Below are 23,425 nucleotides of genomic sequence, written 5' to 3'. Positions count from 1 at the left end.
GACAGGGCAAGATATGACAAAATAATAATTTATAAATTATCAAAGGCTCATGAGGGAGGGCTGCGTGGGGAGGGAGGGGAAAAATGAGGAGCTAATCCAGGGGCTTGGGTGGAGAGCAAATGTTTTAAGAATGATAAAGGCAATGAATGTAGGAATGTGCTTGACACAATTGATGTAGGTATGGATTGTGATAAGAGTTGTGTGAGCCCCTAATAAAATGATTTAAAAAAAATCTTAACCTGACAGAGGAGAGTCTCACACTACTACTCTTAGAGAATTAACCAACTCCCTGCCATCGAGTCAATGGTCTCTCAATAGCGACCCCTGTGGGCTTCCGAGAACGGAACTGTTGCTGGGAGCAGAAAGCCTGGTCGGTCTCCCATGGAGCTGCTGGTGGTTTTGAACTGCCTTAAAAATCTAGTGAAAATGAGCTGATTCCGGGAACCCAAGAGGCAAGCGAATTTTGGGAATGATGAGGGCAACAAATGTATAAATGTGCTCTACACAATTGATCTATGTATTGTGATGAATTTTATGAGCCCCAATAAATTGATTTAAAAAAAAAAAAAAACTAGTGAAAACCAATTGCAGATGGTAGAAGGAACCAAGAAAAAGGAAACCCGAAATCCTGGAGGAGGAAGCATTAAATATCCTGTACTCAGCATCACAAAGAAAGGTACACCGCTGAGTGCGACCTAGTGGCCAAGGCAAAGCCCGATCATAACAGTAGAGATGACCTCCCATCTATAAATGTGTGCATGGGCACACATGCACAAACATTGTGTGCAATCCAAACTAATAGGCATCAAGTAACAAGTATGTTGTAAGATGCTGTAAAGACGCCCTCGAGGCCTGGCACAAGGAGAAGACCAATGAGAAGGGTGGAGCAGAGCTTGAAATAAAAGGCTCTCTCTTCACTACATAACGCAGAGAATGCTTGCAGTTACAAAAGAGAAAACAAGGCTTGGTGCATAAATTACTGATGGGATTTAGTGCAAACACAAGGGAAAGGAACAGGAAATGAGATGAGGGCAAACATGCTCTGAGAACCCCTATTCCAGACGGAAGGAGTAACCAGAATTTAAATCCAGTTGTACATGACTGATAACCATGGCAACATCCAAGCTGAAAAAGCAAGTTTCAGAAATTAAGAAGATTACGACACGCCTCACATCAGCAGGGTAAAATCCAGGCCAACTTTCCAGTGCAAAACTATTCATTTTAATCTATCCCGTATTCTACCAGATTTCAAGCTTGAAAAATTAAAATTATACAAAAAGTCTTGTGATAAGAGTTGCATGAGCCCCCAATAAAATGATTTTTAAAAGTTATATAAAAAGTCAAGAATGAAACCGCACTCTGCCCGGAAGCTGACTGTTATAACACATACAACACAAATGTTGGACCTAATGGAACATGAATTTGAAAAGACTGTAGTTACTATATTGAAAGTTCTAAAGGAAAAGATAAACAACCTGCAAGACAGATTGTTAATTTCATCCGAGGCATGGAAACTAAATGAATCAAATAGAAATATGGAAAATGAAAGCCACAGTGGCAAAGATGAAGAATGCCTTTGATGGGCAGAGGCAAGGAAATGATTGGTAAACTCGAAGGGTCATGTCCACTAATCACCCAACATGAATAAATCTTCAGGTAAAATGTGAAGGGTGTGGAGAAGAAAATTCAGACATTAACAACTTTGGAAAGCAGTATTTTGGTTGGATAACTTAAGGCTTAAGGAAACAGGATGTGCACAGAAACAATTGTACTTCGGTTGCTAAACTTGGTTCATATATAGAGATAAAATAGTTATTATTGAACTATTTTATGTTTACTAAGTCTTTTGTACATAGAGTTGCTATAAGCAGAACTACTCCAGAGCACCTAACAACAAAGGGTGAACAATATACTATAAAGCAGTACACAATATACAATATACTATAGAAATAAAAGTCAGATTTCTCACTGTCAGAAAAAAAGGGAGGGCATACAGAGAGGACACATGGGGCACACTAGAAATATAATGTTCAGTAACCATAGTTGAAACAATTTGAGCAATAAAATTAAAAATAATAGCGTACATTTTGACCTAAAAAAGTCAGCATTCATGAGTTGGAGGTCTGCTGGTTTAAATCTTTACTCTCATTGTCCTATATTCTTGCCAAGAGAAGTAAAAACATTAAAACGGAATGCCAGTGACTTTTGAGGACCCAGCAGAGAATTGAAATGCCAGGAAGGGGTGCAGCTCGCAACTCTGGAGAGTGGCCGCAGCCAGAGTGATCCAGCCCCTGAGATGTGCTGCATTGAAGAGACTCGATGGGGAAGTATCATTCCATTAGTAAGGTTCCATGACAGTAATAACCTATATATAATAACCGATACATTGATCATTGTTGATGATCTTAAGTAACATTTGTGTGTGTGTGTTATATCAATGATATCAATCTATAGTTTTGAGCATTCTGTTGGGTCCCCTTATTTATTGAAATATTTTCATTTGGGGGGAACCTCCACTCACTCACTCACCACCCACTCACTTATTTAATGCCATTGAGCTGACTCCAACTCTACAGGATGAAGTATAAATTGACCTGTGGATTTCCAAGGCTTAAATCTTTCTTTCTAAATCTTTATATAGAAAACCTCATCGTAGGGACCCTTAAGGTATTCTGATCACTTGTTAATAGAAATAATACACTGTGAATAGGATTGCTGAGTCAAAGGCAAATCCAGTTGTAAGTTTAGATTAGACACTTTTAGCTTGTTTTTCAAATTGGAGCGTTCATTTCTCACTCCCACCAGTAATATAGTAGAGTATTTATGTCCTCACAACCTTAAATCAGGCTTCCTAAAATTTAATATTTAATATTCTCAATTGTGGGCTATTTAATTAATTTTCCAGTAGCACCATAACCCATTACTTCATTGCCATGGATGAGATTTCAACTCATAGAAACCGAAAAGGTACAGTATAGACTTCCCCATAAGCTTTCCAAGGCTATCAACTTTGCATACATACTCAGCCTTCCACATCTTTCTACCATGAAGAGGCTGGTGAGTTCCAACCAGCAACCATTGGGTTAGCAGCTTAGTGCTTAACCACTGTGCCAGTAGAATTCCTTTTAATAGCATCAGAGACCTTATCAATTCCCCTATCACTGAAAACTTGAGTCCTAGGAAGACTGTCTTTTCTAACATAAATAATGAGCATCATTTGCATATGATTTCAGCTACAGGTGGTCTCAATCCTCCAGAACAAAATGACCCAGATCGCTACTTCATGTAAGCAAATTGTCCAGGCGTTAATCATTCCCCCTACTAAACGGAAACTAGCTCATCTGATAAATCTGTGGCACACGATCCCTTCAACGTATTGAAGAGCAAACGTGCCACTTTGAGGAGTAAGACGCCCCTGACCTGAGCCATGGTGTTTTTAATCCCCTCAACTGCATGTGCAAGTTCAACATTGAGTAATGAAGACAAAAGAAAAACCACTGCATCTGAACTGTGGTGCTAGCCCAAAAGATGGAAAGTACACTAGACTACCAGAAAAATGAACCAATCTATCTCAAAAGAAGTGTAACCAGTATGCGCCTTAAAAGCAAGGATGGTAAGACTTGATCTCCTATACTTTGGACATGTTATCAGAAAAGACCAGTTCCTAGAAAAGGATATTATGCTTGGTAGAATGTACAGTGAAGAAAAAAAATGAGGAGCTGATACCAAGGGCTCAAGTAGAAAGGAAATGTTTTGAGAATGATGAGGGCAACAAATTACAAATGTGCTTGACACAATGGATGGATGGATGGATTGTGATAAGAGTTGTACGAGTCCCAATAAAAAGATTAAGAAGAAATGAAGACCTTCACGGAGATACACTGACATGGTACCTGAGATAACGGGCTCAAACATGACACTTTTGACACATCACAAGATCAGACAATGCTTCATACAGTTGCATTTAGGATTGCTATGAGCCAGAACTGTCTTGACGGTTCCTAACAACAGCAGCTTATCTGCTGTGAAATAGCCATTCTAACTTAATTGATTTTTCTAACTTGTCAATATTGACTTCACTTAGTCACCCTAAACTAAATGTATACTTATAGTGTACAGGCATCACAAAATTGAGACTCCACAGTTCAAAACTAGCAAAGATTATTTCATGTTTAGAAAACGAAATAGTAGTAATTAGGGGTGGGCTTTTATTGGAAAAGTGTTCAAGGGAGCTACCGGTCAAACTGTTTGTTGACCTGGTCTTCGTTAAGGGTTATAATTCATACTCAGTATACTTAGTTCCACTTATGTGTTACATTTCATTAAAATGCTCACAAGATTTAATCCGTGGCTTAAGTTCCTACTGGGTGATTTATAATTCAACACTCTGTGTCCAAATGTTTCCATCTATCTTAGTTAGGACCTGCACATTCTTTCTGTTCTGTAGCTAGCTCTTGAGACGAGGGTCACATTTACTCTAAAAGTGCACCTGAGTTTTTGATTTTGAGGTAAGTTGTGAAATTCAGCTTCAGTGATCTGTGGATACAAACGTGATGCAGGACAGTGATGGAAAGGCCAGCACGTGGGCCTTTTCGATTTTGTTAACCGCACATGGGCTCATGGTTCAACTTTGCTTCCCTCTCTGAATCAGGCCCCTGAAATTACCATGAGAAACATTCACTGTCCAGATTGAGAATCTATTTCCACCGTGGTAAGGTACCAAGCAACCAGTTTCTTCTGAGGTAGAAGGATTCACCATGTGCTGCCAGGGCGCTGTTCTGGATCCTTCGTTAGTACTAGACCAATGGGCATCACTATCATTTCCAGTCTTAAACAAGCACTGACCGGTGCTTCCGTGACTCACATCATTCTCACTGCAGAGCCCCATAATTTTCCCACTCTCCCCTCACCACCAAGAAAATGCTTAGTTCTTCAAAGGAAAAACCATGTGTTTCATAAACCACAAAGGAAACAATTAGACATCAGCCTTCAATATTTTTGAGGTTTTGAGTCTCTCAAGATGGAAAATATTGAATTTATCTGGACACCTCTGAAATAGTGTCCTGTGTGTTTTTAGAATACTTTGACAAGGTGGTTTTTTTTGGAAAAAGGTGGAAGGCAATGTCTAAAATCTCAGAAATCATCATGCAGTAACAAAGAAACAAACTTCAAATAAAATAATTCTATGTACCATGAGCTATTAGATACCAAAGTAAAGATTGGTTAAATATTAGCCAATGGTTCTTTAGAGCACAAAGTAAATATCATGCATACTTAAAGAAACACTTATGTATGCATTTCCTGAAACTGAAGTCCAGCTTACTGCCCACTATTTGACAGTGTCCAACTAATTTTTTTTCACTTTTTAGACAGGTTGATATTATTTTAAAAGAATACTTATATCAATACATGTTGTATCTATAAATGTTTCATTGCTATCACTGAGATAATTTTATAGCATTAAAATGTGTGCTACATGACTTGTTTTCAACATATTTTTCTTTATAAGTATTAAAATATAAGAAATAATCATAATTTATTTAGTAAATGCTGAAATAAGAGTATAAACACAAGTACTCAGGGTTCTTCTTTCTGCTTCCTCATTTTTCCCTATTTTGCTTGTTTTTCTCCGTGTTATATTTTTAATGGTTGGTGGAGTGGGAAGTACAGGCACAGTAGAGAGGGAGTAAAGAAGTGTGCATGAAGGGGGAGACTTCATTGTACAGATTGGTCATTAACTGTGATGCAAACGCCAATGTTTCCATGGAAACCTCTGTCCTCTACAGAATATACTAGAGCAATTTTTGAACCATTTGTCCATTTGATTAATTATGTCTTTGTGCCGAAGGCAGCTTGGCTTGATTGTCTCATCATGTATTGGAGAAGCTACTGCTCTAACAAATGGGTCTATTGTTTTGGATCTATTCATCGTGGTGCATCCCTGCGAGCTGATAGACATTTCAACAAAATAACTGTCCCTTAATGAGCTGCAGCCTGTCAGGATTGTTTAGGGCTTCATGTGAAGCGCAGACCATGGTCACGACAGCCTCCGTTATTATGCCAATGAGTAGGATGTCTATAAAAGAGGCCACATAAATACAATGACCCTCATTTTGTTATCACATAGTTTTAATTGATGTAGGGGCTAAAGCTCTCAGCTGCTAACCGAGAGGTTGGCGGTTCAAACTCCACAGCTAATCTATGGAAGCAAGATGTGACCGTTTGCTTCTGTAAAAATTACTGTCTTGGAAATCCTATGGAACAGTTTTGTTCTGTCATCTAGGGCCTCTATGAGTTGAAATCTGCTTTATAGCAGTGGGTTTCATTTAAGTACTCCAGAATTTTGTTTCAACACCAACAATAACGTTTTCTGATTAACTAACACGGTCACCAAATCAAGAGAAGTAAAATATGTTTCATAATTTTGTAAGACTGTCCCTGACGCCTTTTTATCTGAAAATGTTAACGCAATTGTGAGAATTGACTAGTGAAACCCAAATCAATAGTTTTATGATATGCATGGTGAAGTTTGCCTCAGCAAACCTCCACTTAAAAAAATGAAAGAAAACAAAAACAAGAATAGAGGTGAAAAACCAACTTGGGTGTCATCGTATTCATACCCCAATCAATATATTGCTGGAAAATGAGGCAAATGTCACATTTTTTCCAGTACCCCCATACATATGAAGCTGCATAATAATAAAATACTATGATTTTGGAGTAAGCACCTATTGGTTTGCTCTAAAGACTTGGGAATATTGTTTCCCTAAACCTCCTTTTTGGGTGTCTCTGACTATATGCACTAATGACGTGTTTTCCAATCCACATTGACTTGCAATGATTCAGCGAGAAAGAGGGAACATACTAACATAGGGGCAATATCATGTTTGCTGAAAGCATGGTCAATCTCCCCTTTGATCAGAGCGATATACATTCTTAGACGGATGCAGTGCCAGCCACAGCATGAGTCAGCACGCCTGAAACAAACCCTTTACCCAAAGTTAATCATGATTAATTATGAGACTTCAGAGAGCCCCCTCAATGTGTTTGTATAGTGTGCTCCAGCGTTGCTACTCTGGGCCTTATGTTCACGTAAGGGCCATCTAATGTCACCGTGTATGGCATGTGTTTAAATTATTGTTCAATACAGAGCCCATGATTAAGTAGTGTCTCAAACAATCACAGATGGAAATGCCCACCCTGTAGCTCCTGCAGGCCACATTTAATCAGTTAATAACTGGGGATTAAACTTAATTCAGATTAATTTGTATTAGTATGGAGCTAGTAAATCAATTGCTTTCATATTAATTTGCATGTTGTCTAGACATGACATCATGTTCGTTCTATGTGTGGTTTAACTACTAATTATAGATTTTAAGGGAAACAGATGTAAACTTTTTGTTTAAAGCTCTGAAATGAAAACAACCCTGGAGTGATGGTCCACTTTTGTTTTGCTTATTTTAAGTTTGGGTAATAGTATGTATTACAGTCAGGAGTGGCAATACTTTAATCTGTGTAACATACAAATGGTTACTACTAAACATTATGAGATACATTTAATAGTTGATACAATGAGTTCAAGAAAACACTATTAAAAAGTAAAATTCTCACAATTCAATCAGTAATTGAGAAATTGAAACATTATTAAAATTTGCAAGTTTTGAGGGGCATTTATGTTTATTCCATTAAGTGTATAAATCTTACCAAAAGGAAAAAACTGCTCTGTGAAAAACATTTAATTTATTCTGATAGTTCATTTAATTAATATAGCTTTTGAACTCAGAGTATAATAGATTTAGATTACAGAACATAGTATGGAAATGTGTCAAAAAGTTCAACCAACTGAAATAAATAGAAACCAACCTTTTCATTTCTCAAATTGTCACTCTCCTGAATCCAAAAATAAAGTTTGTGGCCTTATGTTCAGATTGAGAAAACAGTACCTAAATTCTTTCATTTACTGCCTTATTAATTACCCTTAAAACCTAGAATCTATAGAAAAAAACCTCAAACCTTACATCAAATCTTTTTAGGTTGAATTTGTATAGACATTTTAAAGAGGACAAAGATATAATAGAATTGATCATTTAGAAAATTTTTTTTCAGGAATGACCTTCCTTGTCAGTGGTCATGTTACATATACCTGGCTCTTTTAAGTCAATGTCAATTGTATTGCATGAATTTTTTGGCCACGTTTTATTTATTGGAATATCCATCTTCTCCCCCGCCGCCCCCCCCCATAAAAAGTATCCCTGATATGCATATAAGAAAGTCTCTGCAGAAAGGAAAATGATGCCGTGGTGTCAAAGTGATTCATGCACACTGTATTCTTGGGTGGCTGAGGAACAATGAACCGCCAAGGCAATGCTGCTGCTTTTTTTACACGTATCTGATGTTACACTAAAAACAGAACACTTCTTTTACTCTGATAAATCACTCTATTGTGCTTTGTAATCTATATGGAATGTGTCCTCGGTTAATAAAATGTTGGAACTTTTCATCTTCATAGAGCTATCTTAAATGTCATTAAGTATTAAGATAAGCAGAATTCAGACTATAAGGAGGGGTCTCAAAAAGTTCATTGAAAAAATTCCATTACCTTTTGATTAAATGTTTTCATAAACTTTCGAACCTCTCTGGTATAGCTGTGCATACAGATGATGCTGCTTGCTCTATAATGTTCATCTGAATAAATGTTAATTTGAGAAATATGTCATGATGTTTCATTTCTTTATAAAAATTTTAAAAATCTAAACAACTTGAAAATTTAATTTTAAACATAAACAAAAGTTGCGTTTCCCATTTGCCAATTTTCTTCAGTAAAATTCAATGGTCTGCTTCTTTCAGTCTCTCTCTCTCTGTCTCTCCTTTTCTCTCTATCTCTGTTTCCTGCCTCTTGCATTTCTGCTCCTTACTGCTTATTTCTTCTCTCTCTCCATCCCGCGTTTCTCTCTCCATAGACACATGCAAATGCCTATGCAAATAAGAGGTAAGGCACTAATCATTGCTGCAAAAGGATGGAAACCATTATTTTAAAAAATCAAAATGTGAAGCTAATATTCCTTAACATGTTATTTTTCTGAGTCTTTTGAAGGTGGTATTTCCATCTCTGTAAAATTTCTCTGAAGAATTCTGTGTTATTTGATTTACATCACATCAAAAGGCAGTCCTGACATTCCTCACGGGATTTAGGATGAGGAAAAATATCTTAGGGGCAAAATTCCTAGCCATTAAACTCAACAATGGAGTTTTCAATTTTCTTCAGCTTCTTCATAAGACCCCAACACCATCTTGTCTGTACCCTTTGAGAAAATCTATCCGGGTTCAGCTTTTGGAACCCTAGAAACAAAGCTCATGCCCTTGTGAGCTGAGAAAGTTTTATGCCGACCTCAGGTAATTTACTGAGATACTTTATCTGCACCCATCCCCTGATCACAGAGAGATCTTTCAACCTGTTTTGTTCTTTGCATGTATGAGCTAGATCTCTAGTAGCATCAAGTTTTTACATCCTCTTGTATATGGAAGAGGGTCTTTAGGTGACGAGCGGTTGTCACTCCAATTCTAAACTAAAGATTATTGGTTTAAACCCACTCAGGGGTATCACAGAGAAAAGACCTCTAAATATGCCTCTGTTGAGATTACAGCCAAGAAAATGTGTGAAGATGTTTTCCCCCTAAAGCAAGTGAATTGGCATGAGTTAAAATCAGCTTTATGTAAACAGGCATGTGAGCTTTTCGCTTATATCTATATGTGTCTTTTAACTGATGAAATATTTTTATTTAAGATGCAAAGGTGATTTCAGAGAGAAAATCAACTTTATTTCCTGGTATCTATCCTGAGACTCCCCCACTTGTCTGTTAGCCAGTCTTAGTGTGCTGCTGTGGAGCTACAAGCTGTGTCACCAGATTTCATATACGGTGGAGTCACTGATGGTAAACAGGTTTCAGCAGAACTTCCAGACTGAGAACAGAGTGGGAAAAAATAATAGGTTGTTCTCTTCCTAGCAATTAGCCACAGAAAACTTTATAAATAGCACAAAAGCATGATTGTCTCGGGTTGCAAAACATTCCAAATAAGATATAAATAGCAAGTCCTCAAAGTAGAGTCAATATTAACAACATGAAAAGGTAAATCTTTTGAGATTTATGGGACATGAGAGAATAATGAGAAGAAAGCGCTACCAGCATTCAGTAATAATCAGAACATGAAATGTAAGAAGTATGAATCTAGGAACTGAAAGTTGAAGAAAATTAAACAAGTCCATGAGAGACAAGATATGCCCTTGAGCATATCCCACCTGAATTTCGAGAACAAGAATAGATTTGACTCATTGAACACTGATCTGATGAGCTGTAGGATGACATCAAGAAAACCATACATAAAGAAAGCAGAAGGTCATTATACTTCAAACTACTCCTTATTGCACTTGATACATTTGTCAAAGCTGAGATTCCATTTTTGGAAACATTTTTCAAACTCATGTTTGGATGGCCAACAATACCTCCCTCAATTTTTTTTCTTCACCTCCTCTAGTCAATTTGCTGTCCTTCCATGCCCCTCTTCATTCTTGGAAACAAAAAGAAGTCACACAGATCAAGGTCAGATGAGTAAGGTACCCGAAGCAAGAGAGGCATGCTGTTTGGGGCCCAAAACTGGCATACTGAGATGGCTATAGGAACTGGTGCATTGTCATGGTGGCAAAACCAGTCCTCTATCTGCCACAAAGCAGGCCTTTTTTTGTCACACACTGTTACACCATCTTTTCAGAACTTTTTTCCCCAGAAGTTCTCAATAGAAAATTTGATTATCATTTTTCAAATGAGAAAACCGCCCATACACTTGAGTTTTTTCCCATAGTGCTGCCTTGTAAGCCGTGTTCAACATCACAACAGTTTCTGCAGCATTTTCCCCCAAGGAAACAAAATTTCAGTCACCCGCTATTCTCTTAAAGCAGTCATCACAATAAACATGGTTCAAGTGAAACTGCTTTTATGAAAACATTCACAGTGACCAGAGTGAGCCTCCCCAGGTGACGCCACTGCATGCACTAACTGAGAAGTGAGTTGCTGGATGCTCAGCTAGTGGGGGAAAAGGTGTGCCACAAAAGATCTGCCTAGCACAGTCTTTTCCATTGGGGGAGTGGGGAGCACCCCTCCATACAATCAGCTTGTTGTTTTTAATTTTTAAGTCTATTTTTATAGCCTTGCATTGGCCTCTTCAATATTTAGAAGGGTATGCAGCACAGGAATAATCCATAATCATAAAATGTATAGCTAATGATACACAGGTTAAATTTCAAACGATGTTCAGAATCCAAACTACTGTGCCAACAGCATGTACTTACTCTTATTGTTGTGTAGACTTTTAATAATTTAGGGAGTGAGTCTGATATGTGTCTATAAACTTCCCTTGGATTCAGTTCCTCCTACTTTTCTCCCTTTTCTAAGATTCTTCTTTATTCTTCTATCATTCTCTCCCCTCTCCTCTCTACCCTGTACCCCACCATTTAGGTCATAAAACAGTCCTTGCGGTTCAACTGTTGCTGCCTGAAACTGCGACAGTGAACACCTAAGGTCATAAATAATATCTTCATATAACTTCAAGGCATTATTATGCTGCATAAACTATTTTTTAAAAAATCAAATGGATTTGAAAACTAAAGTGTTACATTTCTTAACTTAATATTATCTAAATATGTTCCAAAGAAATCCACTGGAAGAGGACTTTAGATATTTTTCTCCTATTTTCTACATAGACTATTGTTTCATCAGCAAGTAGGGGACAGTTTTATTTTCTTCCTTTATTTTCTTGCTGTATTGCACCTGCAAAGCATTCAACAATATGTTGATTAGGAATGCTGAGAGCAGACATCCATCTTTGCCTTGTTGCAGATGGGTAGAAGAAAGCTTTCAGTATTTCATCATTAAATATAATGTTGAAATTAACTTTGAGTATTTTATATTACATCAAATTAAGAGAGTTTCCTCTATTCCTACCTGTCTTTCTGAAAGTTTTTTTGTTTGTTTAGTGCTTTTTTAAAAAAATCGTTTTATTAGGGGCTCATACAACTCTTATCACAATCCTTACATACATCAGTTGTGTAAAGCACATTTGTACATTGATTGCCCTCATCATTCTCAAAACATTTGCTCTCCACCTAAGTCCCTGGCATCAGCTCCTCATTTTTTCCCCTGAAAAAAACTTTCTTTTTGAAAGTTTTTATCATGCATTGGTGTTGCATTTTGTCAAATACTTTTTCTGCTCCAAATCGTGTTATTTTTCTTAACTGCTAATCTGATGGATTATGCAATTTTCAACTAATGAAATAGTCTTGAATCCCGGGAATAAGCTCCATCTATATTTATGTACATATTCATAGACATTATATAATCAAGAGATATGTTATTCTAGAAATAGATATGGACACATATAAACAATGCTTAATTCTATTTGCCAATATATTCATAGAGGATCCTTGGTTGGCAGAGTGATTACCTGTTCGTCTGCTAACCACAAGGGCAGCAAGTCAAAGTCACTATGGGAGAAAGATGAGGTTTTCTACTCTGGAAAAGAATCACAGTCCCAGAAACCCACAGGGCAGTCTGCCTTGTCCTATTGGGTTGCTAAGTGTCAGAACTGACTCCATGGCGGTGAGAGAGAGAATACTTTGAAGAAGAGAGATTTTCACATTTATATCCACGAGAGCTATCAACATCAAGTTGCTTTTTTTGGTTTTGTTCTTTTTGTAAACATTTCGTCTCCTTTTTTAAAAAATCAGGGTGAAGATAACTTCAGAAAATAAATGGAAGCACACTCCCTTCTCTTCTATTTTCTAGAAGAAGCTGTGTAGAATTAATGTAAATGACTGATGTTTTAGAGCTCTCCTATCTAATGGTTGACTTTCTCTTGGGTGTTCATTCTTGTTTTAGTTAAGAGAGGTGTTACGGGACCATCTTCACTACAAATTGGGTTCTGTTTTTCATTTTCCTTTAGTTCTACCAATTTTTGTTCCACATATTTTACAATTCTGTATTTTGATACCACTACAACTGATACAGGCATTTACTCATTGGATTGACTTTCTAACCATTATATAATCTCTCTCTTTGCCTCCGGTGATAGTCTTTTCTCTGAGAGCCATTGTGTACATTTTATACATTTAATGTTTCCATGAAACATTTCCCCCATACATTTTATTTTCAAACTGCCTATAGCATTGTTTGAAATGAGCTTCTAGGAAAAAAATCTATAATTTTTTTTTAAAAAAAACAACGGTAATAACATTTGATTCAATCATAGTAACATTTGATTCAGTTCCAACTCATGGAGGCCACACATGTCGCAGAGTAGAATTGTGACCCACAGGTGGTTTCAGCTGATAAGCAGGCATTTCTTCTACGAAATTTCTAAACGGGTTCAACATTCCAGATAGCAGTCTAGCAGTTGACCGCTTGTGCAATCCAGACACCTATTCAAAATCTGCTACACAATCTATTAATTCGTGTAGTTAGACCATTTAAAAGTAATGCAATCATTGACAATTTAGAAATCATCTGCATTCATATACTAATATCTGTGTGATTGGGTTTTGCTTCATCATTTTGTCAATGGACTCTATTTTCTCGGGTAATAGTGACAAAAGATGGAGTTAGAGAAATATTACATGATTTCTGAAAGATATAATATTCTGATGTATTGAATTGCAGAGCTATGTGTACACTCTTCAAGCAGTTAGTTGATCAAGATAATATGATGGAAGAGATTGGTGGGGAAATTATCCATAAAGCAAAATTATTGAATTTGATAATGAAGATGGGGAATTGACATATGAGGACTTGATGGATTTTGAAGAAAGACATGCCAAAGAAGATAGGAAAAATGAGGCAAAGAAAGGAGAAAACGTGTCATTTTTTATATAATGAAAGGATTCACTGAAGTTTTTCCCCCCCAAATTACATCAGCAGCTTCGGCTCCTTGAAAATGAGGACTGAAACGCTGATACCTTTGTGAAGGTTGGTAGATTTGGGAGGCAATGAGATATTGCTTCAAACTATCTGGAGATAAAAAAGGAAAAAGGATCATAAAGATAACAGCACTATGTTTTGTTTTTACTAAAACCACCATTTCCATAAAGATTTTCAGCATTGGAAATCCAAAAAGAGTTTTATTCTATCCTGTAAGGTTGCTCTGATTCAGAATCAGCTTGATGACAGCAAATTTTTTGTTCTTGTTTTCCTTTGCTTTGTTGTTTGTCCAATTTTTTGTGGTACCTTGAGAGTTCTATCTGTAAGTATATAAGTACATACAGTTAGCAAATATTCCAGGTATTACACTGCATGTGCATGCTTTATCATAGTCTACTGAAATTATTTTATAGTTTGAGTGGTTGCATCTCTCTTTTTGTCCCTTTTTTTTAATCCCACATTTACAATATAACTGTCTTAAATAGTTCCTCATTTAGAAACACATCAAGAATTGTTATAATTTTTGATTCATCAAATATAATGTAAAAATATGAAACGAATGAAGTTTATTATATTTGTCGATATTTTTTGTTTACCACAAGTTTTCTTCTTTCCAAATTTTACAAGCTTCTATCTTTACTGTTTTCTACATGCTCATGAAATTTTTTTCCGTGGTTATATTAGATGTAAATCCATAAATAATGTATTTTCTTGATTTCCTTTATCTGAAAAGTCTTGACTTCTCCATTGTGAAGGCAATTTTCACTGGTATAGTATTGTAGGTTGATAGTTTTTGTTTGTTTTATTTCCATCACTTGAAAAATAATATAATACTTCCACTTACCTCCATAATTTTACATGAAAAGTCTCCTTTTATCATTTTATTCATTTCTTCTGTAAATAATGGGTTGCCTCCTCTTCCACATATTCAGGTCACTCCAGATTTGGTTGATTTTATTTATCATTACTTAACCTTCATTTAAATTTAATTTTTTCTTGACATATATTTCTTTGGATTTTACCTTGTTTGGGTGTTTTTTGGATTATTAAATTTATACACAGGTTTCTTGCCAAATTTGGGAAGTGATTTTATAGCTTTGCTTTCTTTTTCTTATTCTATGGGAACAATGATGAAATGAATGATATATCTTTAATAGTATTACAAATAATATGATAACATTTTATAGTATTAAAAATAATATGATAACAAAAACCAATGATATCCATTCATGGTGTGTATGTATGTTATAATCTATTATCTCTATGTTGTTTAGGTTGGATTATTTTTATTGTTCTGTTTCCCCAAGTGAAAATTTGATAACATCTATTAGCCTAAAACTACAATTTGCTACATTATTAGATATTCAAATCAGAAGCATCTTGCTTGGATCCATATGCAATGCTCATGGAAACAGTCAGGAAATGGAATGACACATTGTGTTGGGGAAATCTGTTATACAAGATCTCTTAAAAGTATTTACAAGCATGGGTGTCACTTTGAGCACTAAGGTTCACATGATACCAGCCATGTTTTCAAATGCCTCATATGCATATTGAAGTTGAACATTTGATAGGGAAGACAAAAGCAGAAAGGGTGCATTTGAATTATGGTGCTGGAGGAAAATATTGGAAGTACGACAGACTGCCAGAAGAACAAGAAAATCCATCTTTAAAAAGTCAGAATGGTCTTTTGAAGCAAGGATGGGGAAATGTTATCTCACCCACTTTACCGTGTCATGAGGAGAGACTAGTCCCTTTTCAAGAAAAGGAGGAAGACCCTCAGTGAGATGGATCAACACAGTAGCTACAACAATGAGTTCACACAACAATTGTGAAGATGGTGCAGGACTGAACAATATTTGTTCTTTTTTGACAAAGGGTTATTATGAGCCAGAACGGATTTACTGGCAACTAAAAGCAACAGCCCACCACTTGTCTGTCAATCTGTTGTCCTGTGGTGGCCTATGTGTTTCTGTGGTGCTCGCAGCTGTTACTGGTATTTTGAATGCCAAAAAAGTCACTCAAAGTGAACATGTGTCAGTGGAGCTTCCAGAATAAGAAGAGATTCAGCTCCCAACTTCAGAGAAAGGAGCCGCTAAGGAGCGTATGCGGACCTTTGACATATTGCCAGAAACTGAAGGCCTAATGAGTGGAAACAGAATATTGTTGGAGATAGTGCTGGGGGATGGGCCCTTCAGATCAGAGGTCCTTCAAAATGTGACTGAGAATTTGCTTTCTTGGAGTGGAGTAGACCATGGTGATGTGAGTCAGGTGGAGCCTGTGGGAGTGGAACCTTCAGGATCGTCATTTGTGATGGGGTGTGACTTGTGGTAAGGAGAAACTGCTGCCAACACACACCAATGGTTAGCATTGGGGATGTGCTCAGTATGAACGTAGGAAAGCTGGAAGTAGTCAAAAATGAAATCGAAAGCATAAAGATCTGTATCATGGGCATTCATGAGTTGAAATGGACTGATATTGGCCCTTTTGACTCAGAAAATCATATGATATACTATGCAGGGAGTACATAATCAAGAAGAATGGCAGGGCATTCATTGTCAAAAAGGATATTACAAAAATCAACCATGAAGTACAATGCTACCTGTGATAGGATTTTCACATCTTCTTTCAAGGAAATCTAATCAATACAAATTTATACAAGAACCATAAAAGCTAGTGAAGAAATCTAACACTGACTTGAGTTGGGAATTGATCAAATATGCAATCAATAATATATATTTATTATTGGTGGTTTTTAGTATTAATATATAATTATTGGTGTTTGGAATGCAAAAGTTGGAAACAAGTAGGAAGTAACAGTAATTGGGAAATATGGAGTTGGTGATGAATGGAAGCTTGAGATCATGTGATAGAATTTTGTAAAACCAAAGATTTGCTCATAGCACATACCTTTTTCAACAACACAAACAGCAACTATCTATATACGGATTTTCCCAGGTGGAATACATAAAAATCAAACAGACTACATCTAGGGGAAGAGACACTGATAAGTTCAATATCAGCAGTTGAAACCAGGCCAGAGGCTGACTGTGGAACCGAACATCAATTGCTTATATGTATGTTTAGGATAAAGCTGAAGAAAATTAAAACAAGAACATGGGGACCAAACAAAATACAACGTTACATGCATCGCACATGAACTTCAAAACCATGTTGAACATATTTGATACCTTGGACACTAAAAACAGAAGACTTAACGAACTGTGGGAGGACAACAAGGACATTGTTCATTGAAAAGACAGGAAAGAAAGAAAAACTCAAAGTGGATGTCAGAAGAGACTGAAAATTACTCTTCAATGAAGACAAGCTAAAAGCGGGTGGAAGAAATGATGGCGTCAAAGCACTGAACCGAAAATATCAAAGAGCATTTCAAAAAGACAGAATCAAACATTTTATTGAAATATACAGATCTAGAATTAGAAAGGAAGAACAAGCTTAGCATTTCTAAAACTGAAAGAATTCAAGAACAACTTCCAGCCGTGACTTGCAATATTGACTCTATGTGCAAAATATTGAATGATACAAACATCAAAAGAAGATGGGGGCGAATACCGTTACTCTACCAAAAAGACCTAGTGAACAGCCCACCATTTCACGAGGTAGCATGCGAACAAGAGCCATGGATCTGAAAGAAAAAGGTCAAACTGGAAGCATTAGCCAAAAATAAAGCTCTAGGAATTGATAGGCAACTAAATAAAATGTCTCAACAAGCTGATGAAGCACTGGAAGCATGCATTTTGTACTAAGAACTTTGAAGGACAGCTTCTAGGCACACAGATTGGAAGAGATCCATCTGTGTGCCCATTCCAAAGAAAGGTGACCCAACAAAGATGCAAATTATAGAACAGTACCCTGGATATCAACTGCAAGTAAAATTTTGTTGAAGATCAACCAACAACGGTTGCAGTAGTTCATTGACAGGCTGCTTCCAGAGGTTCAGGCCAGATTCAGAAGAGGACTTGGAACATTGCTGATGTGAGATGGAGGTTGGCTCAAAGCAGACACTATCAGAAAGATGTTTAATTGTGTTTTATTGACTGTGTCAAGGCATTCAACTGTATGGATCATAACAAACTATGGGTAACCTTCAGAAGAAGGAAATTTCAGAACACTCGATTGTGCTCATGTAGAACTGATACCTTGATCAGTTGTGGAACAGACCAAGGGAATACTGCATGGTTTAAAACCAGGAAAGGTGTGCACCAGCGTTGCATCCTCTCACCATATACTCAATCTCTATGTGGAGCAAATAATCAGAGAATCTGGCTTCTATGAAGAAGACTGTGTACTGGGATTAAAGGAAGGCCTATGAACAGCCTGAGATATGCAGATCACACAACCTTGCTGGCTGGAAGTAAGGATGGCTTGAGGCACTTGCTGATGAAAACCAAGGATTGCAGTTTTCAGTTTGGATTAAACTAAATGTAAAGGAGATAAAATCCTTACAACTGGACCTATCATGATAAATGGACAAAAGAGTGAAGTTGTCAAGGATTTTGCCTTTCTTGGATCCACAATGAGTGCTCATGGAAGCAGCAGTCAAGAGATCAAAAGATACATGGCAAAAGACCTCTTTTGAGTATCAAATGCAAGGATATTGCATTGAGGACTAAGGTACACCTGACCCAAGCCATGAGGTTTTCCATTGCATCATAAGTCATTGAACATTGCATAAAGAAGACTGACGAAGAATTGATGCATTTGGATTGCGGTGCTTGAGAAGAATATTGAAAGTAACATGGACTAGAAAAGCAACAAACAAATCTGTCTTGGAAGAAGGGTGGCCAGAGTGCTCTATAGAGGGAAGGACGGCACAACTTCCTCTTATACATTCTGGACATGTGGTCAAGATTAGCCAGTCCTTGGAGAAGGCCATCATGTTACTGGTAAAGTAGGGGGCAGTGAAAAAGAGGAGGACCTCAGGAGATGGACGGACACCATGACTGCACCATCGGGCTCAGTAATCAGGACAATTGTGAAGATGGTGCAGCACGAGTCAGTGTTTCCTTCTGTTGGGCATAAGCTTGCTATTGGTAGCAACCAACTTGATGACAGGAAACAGCAACAGCAAAAGCAATAACAACAACAACAATCAGAGGAAACATAATCGTTGTAAGCTAGTTTGATATTTCTTGAATCCTAATCAATTACTTGAAAGGCATTATATATAGTTTCCTGCTTTTGAATACATACTTTATTTTGCACCATTGAGTATCTAAATTCAGTATATTATTCAAAGAATCCCAATTCTCAGTGCTTTACAGTTGTGATCTCTTTCTCTCATACTAAATGGTCCTCAACTCTTCATGACTCTGCTTAAAGTTAGATTTGTGATTATTTTGATTGTTGGTGGTAGTGGTTTGGGGGAGGACTGAGATCTATTTAATCTTTTCCCTCATTTTGAAACCATTTCTAAAGAACCAAATTCTCTGTGTATCCTATTATTTCATGGAAAAGCCATAATAAGAAAATCATAGACATACACAATGATTTTCATCTATGCTCAAAAAATGGTATGCTGTCTGTTTTAAAGAGCAAAGGTGTCACTTGGAGGACTATTTTTCTAATTGGCCAAAATCCACTTTTTCCATAAAGGGCAGGCAATATTATATGGTAGAAGCTATACCAACAGAATCTTTTTCAAGTGAGGGATAGGGGAAAAATGAGGACCTAATGTCGGGGGTTTAAGTGGAGAGAAAATGTTTTGAGAATGATGTACAAATGCGCTTTACACAATTGTTGTGTGTATGGATTGCGATAACAGTTGTATGAGCCGCTAATAAAATGTTTAAAAAAAGAAAATGGTACACTGCACAATAATTTTAAAAAACACCTAACTCTAGATTATTTGGGAATAACCCCAATTGGTTTAATGCATAGTCTCAAAGATAGTATGTTTTAATATATATTTTGACAAAGATGCAATCCTCATATAGTCAAATACTAATGCTATGATATATTGTGAAATTTTTCATACATGTTTTTAAGGAAAAAGCAGCAGTTAATAACTTAAAATAATATATCAAGTAGGTCATATTAAATTTTTATTAGTTTTTTTAATTTCGTCTATAAATATTATAAAAGTTATCTTTAGACTAGTTTTATTTCAGCCTACTAATGTTTTATTTTTACATTCTTAAATCTCCATTAAAATGTCTATAGAGACAGATATCCCTAGAGATGTCTATATATCCCATTGTCTCATATAAAATTTTATATAAAGGCCAGACACAGAATAATTCATAGAGTGATAGCAAAGGGGAAAAAATGGATTTTTAGGCAGCTGGAGTGAGAAGAAAAATTAGATAGAAAATGTTCTCTACTGGGAACTATTTTAAGTAAAGAATCTGGGGCAAAATTTTTACATTGCTTCTTTCTAAATGAGAGAATTGATTCCTATCCCCACAAATTCAATAGTGAGTTCAGATGAGTGCCGCATAAAGGGTTCTAGCATAAAAGAAGCCTTATAACATTGCGAGATAGAAATGAGATATTTGTATTCCTCACCTGTGCTTAATTATATACCATTTATTTACTGATTATTGAATGCAGATTATGCTAGTTTCCTAGTCTGATACACAATCAACTCAAATTAATAGAAGGAACTAGTGCTGGATATGGTCTACATTCAAGGGACTGCATATTGCAATTGAAAAAGAACAATGAGCTAATCTGGTCACACATTCCTTATGAAAGGCTCCCTTCTACACGGTTTTCTGCTTGAACAAAAAACGGTGAGCTACTACTGGGTACAATGTAACATTTCTGCCTGTGAGAAAGGACTTCCTTACTGAGCACAAATCTGACTTGTTTCTGCCCTAACTTCTACCTCACAACAACAATAACAACACAAAGACACACATTGAGCAGGCCATCCTTAATTAGTACATGATGGACCCTTAAAAACAGATAAGCAATTTAATGTATTGATTAATGAATCTAATAGAACCACGAGGACAATTTTTCCAACTGACTAACATGTGAATCAATATAACTGTGATAACTTGACAGATACAAAGTATCAGTGGGTTTAAAGTTACTATTAGCTACTAATGAATTATCTTTAATGCAAGGTGACTTTATGTATAACAGCTTTTAGTACAGATTATAGCCTTCAATATGGTCAGCAAGGCTTTTTTAAAAAAAAAGAGAGAGGGGAAGGAAGGAAGAAGGAAAGAATGAACAGTTGCTATTTTTTGGATTTGAGTTCATCGTGACTCATTGCTCTATAGGATTTTCAATGGCTGTAATCTTTGCATCAGTGAGTGCCAGGTCTTTCTTATGTGGTGCCTCTGGGTGGATTCAAAACGGAAACCTTTCAGTTAGGAGTCAAACACTTAACAGTTTGTGCCAACCAGGGTCACAGAGCTCAAGTTATGAAGATTAAATAGTGTTTGATGAGAGAGGTAAATGAGAAATAGAAAAGTAGAATATTTGCAAGGTGGATTTCAAATAGGTTTAGGTGGAAATCTGGCAGGTAAATGTAGAGACTAAGCAAGAAGAGGCAACAGCATGCCATTTCCTATAGATGACAAGAAGAGAAGAAATAGATTAGTGTGCTGCAGGCTGAGATATTAAAATTTAATTAAATTAGAATTAGGAAGCCATAGACATGAAACCTTGGATTAGGAGAATAATTCATCTAAAGCTTTCCTGCAATTTTACTTAAAATCAGAAAAACTTCTTGATTGCCTTTCTGAAGGTCTGGGGCCAAATATGACACACAGTCTATTAAGGTTCAAATTTAATTGTTATAAAATCATTGAAAGAGCTTCCTTGGATATCTAATGGAGAAAATGTTTCCAAAATAGACATTAATTTGTGATAGAAAATAACTCTGAATTGTAGTTCTGCATGTCTACACAAAAAACCAGGACAAATGAAAAGAAATAATCCATTTAAATTAGACGTGTGCTTATTTTATAATTGCTATGAAAATTGAGCGTCCATTTAAAAAAATCATATACTATCTTTCCTGTACTGGATGAATATATTTTTTAAGTTATTTCTTTTTATTGCATCATTAATTGTTAAATTATTTTATATTTTATTTAATTGGGCTAAATTTTTTTGAAGATTTGAAAACAAAGAAACATGAAGTGGAAAGCTGAAACATACTCCTATTAGTGTTACAACTTAAAAAATGCTTCCACGAAAGGGGGGAAACATTTTGGGATTTGTCTCTCAAATTTGTCTTTCAAAATTGCATATATTGCCTACCTATTCTGAACCCATCTCATAATTAAACATTCTTTGGCTTCATGTTAATTTGGTAATATACCAAATAAGCATACCCCTCTGAACCCTTTAATTTTGGTATATTACCCATTGGCTACAGTAAATGAGCAATTAAAAAATGAATAATTTTTCTTCTAGTCCTTCTAATCAATGTTTCATATAAAAATGCAAAAGAAATGTTCTGCCAGTTGTTTAGAAGAGCCATGCAGTTGTTTCTGACTCCCAGACCCTGTTTGTACAACAGAATGAAATGCTCCTCAGCCCTTGCCACCCTCATCACCGTTTCTGCACTTGACCTCAGTGGTTTAGCCCTTGTGCCAATCTATCTAATGGAAGGGCTTCCTTCCCCCCCTTTGGTCCAAACATGATGTTCTTCAGATGCTGGTCCCTTCTGACCTAATGGCACGGTGCTCCTGAGACAAAGACTTGCCATGCTGCTTTGAAGGCTCATTTTGACTGCTATCTTCCCAAGACAGACTCGTTCCCTCTGGAAGTCATTCTTCTTTGTCTTTCTTTAGTCATTGTCCCGCTGTCACATGCACATGGGGCAATGGTGGAGATGTAGCATGGCTTAGGGAACAATCTGGAAAAGAAAGATGAGGCTTTCTATGCGTGTAAAGATTCACAGTCTCGGAAACTCACAGGGCAGTTCTACCCTCTCCTGTAGGGTCACAATAAGTCAGAATTGACTAAATAGCGGTGAGTGAACATTTGGGTCAAGCACAGCTTAATCCTCAAAACGACATCTTTCAGTAATTCATACTTACCTTGGTGCAAAAAAACTGCAGGTGTGAATTTTCTTTTCCCCCTGTAACAGAAATGCCACAAGTTGGTGGCTTTAACAAACAAACAAGATTCTCACAGCCAGGAGCCCAGAAGTTCAAGTTCATGGTGCTGTCTCTAGGGAATGACTGTCTCCCAGGGTCTGCTCTATGGGGAGGTCCTTATTCATTGGTTTGTTGGTGATCTTCATGTTAGGTAGCCTCTGTCTTCCCCCATGTCTGCTTACTTGCTTATTTATGTAATCTCTTTTATTTCTCAACAACAACAAAAAAAGGATTTTATTTAGACATATCTTACACAAATATCGTTATACTATTACAACAACAAAAATTCCAAAATTAATTATAACCACAGGAGTACTAAAACCAAACTCACTGGAATCGAGGCACTTCTGGTTCATAGAGAGCATGCAGGGCAAG

Source organism: Echinops telfairi, unplaced genomic scaffold (assembly GCF_000313985.2).
Source record: "Echinops telfairi isolate 266 unplaced genomic scaffold, ASM31398v2 ScPeMD7_22;HRSCAF=79, whole genome shotgun sequence".
NCBI classification, from domain to species: domain Eukaryota; kingdom Metazoa; phylum Chordata; class Mammalia; order Afrosoricida; family Tenrecidae; genus Echinops; species Echinops telfairi.
This window is presented reverse-complemented; position numbering follows the sequence as displayed.